We start from the raw sequence: 1,719 nt of genomic DNA on the forward strand, positions 1-1,719 counted from the left end.
GATGATCACCGGAGAAGTGGTTGTAATCAATAATTGTCAAATATCAATAATTGTAAATTATTTATATACTAAACGAGTGACATTTTTTTTTTTTTTTCAAAGCACGTGCCCAACCCTAGGCAAAATGATGCCTCAGGCAACCCGTAAATACCACTTACTTGTTTCCTTGATGAGTAAGAGGAAGAGGAGAAAGAAGAGGAGGAGAAGGTCACGTAGAAAGAGGTGAAGGAGGAGGAGGAGGAAGAATAGGAGAAGAATTAGAAGAAGTATAGGGAGGAGAAGGAGGAGGAAGAAGAGGAGGAGAAGGTCACGTAGAAAGAGGTGAAGGAGGAGAAGGAAGGGGAGGAGGAAGAATAGGAGGAAGAGGAAGAGGAGAAGAAATAGAAGAAGAAGTATGGGGAGGAGGAAGAAGAAGAGGAGGAGGACACGTAGAAAGTGGTGAAGGAGGAGAAGGAAGGGGAAGAGGAGAGGGAGGAGGAGGAAGAGGAGAAGAATTAGAAGTATGGGGAAGAGGGTGGGGAGAAGAAAGATGAAGAGAAAAAAGAAGGGGAAGAAACATGACTAGGAGACAAAGGACACGGAAGAAGAGAAGAGAGAAAGAGTGATGATGATGAAGCAGAAAAATATGAAATAGGAGAAGAAACAACAAAAGATAAAGCAGACGAAGAGTAGAAAATGAATTGAAATGATAAGATAAAGTAAAACAACATCGATACTATCAATAACAATGGGAAAAAATAATAATGAGAAAAAGGTAAAAAAATAAATAAAAAGAGATAAAAAATTATTTAAAGATCCGTTAGACAAATTATCGCTTGTGTTCACTTCACAGAAAAGATTAGCAAGCACAAGCAAGCAAGAAAGACAACTTAAAATGTCTTTATTTCTTGTTTTTTTCTCTCTCTAACTTTTGTTAAAGCAATTGTCATGATTTAAGTCTATTGGTGTCTATATTATCATAGTATATCTGTCTATAGTTATCTGTCTGTCTATGTATCATTTAATATCTATCTGTCGATCATTATCTATATATTTATTCTTGTTTATCTATCTACTTGTGTTTCTCCCTGTTCTCACTGTATTTCTGTTCGTGTGTATGTCTATTGGTGCTTATATTATCATTGTATATCTGTCTGCAGTTATCTATGTGTCATTTACTATCTATCTGTCTGTTATTATCTATCTATCTATTTAGACAGATAACATTTATATATATATATATATATATATATATATATATATATATATATATATATATATATATATATATATATATATATATATATGAATACATAAAAGAATTGATATATTCACACACACACACACACATACATATATATACATGTGTGTGTGTGTCTGTGTGTGTGTGTATTTGCGTGTGTGTGTGTGTGTATGTATATATACATATATACATACACACCCACACCCACACCCACGTGCATGCATCCCCGTGGACAATTATACAACAAACCCGTCTTCCATTTCACACCACAGCACATCAACCAACTTTGAGAAATGAAGAAAATGCCTCTGCAGCGACGAGAATAAACATGACATAAGCCAAGGATTGCGTTCACTTGCACTCGACTCCTTCCAAGGAATCAGAAGTCAGATCCTGGCTTCTTGAACGACCTTGCAAAGCCTTCATTCGACCTTGAGAATCCCTGTGCTAAAGGATTAAAAAAAAGAAGATTGTTTACATGGTCAATGCCATTATGT

This window comes from Penaeus vannamei, chromosome 26 (genome assembly GCF_042767895.1).
Source record: "Penaeus vannamei isolate JL-2024 chromosome 26, ASM4276789v1, whole genome shotgun sequence".
NCBI lineage: Eukaryota > Metazoa > Arthropoda > Malacostraca > Decapoda > Penaeidae > Penaeus > Penaeus vannamei.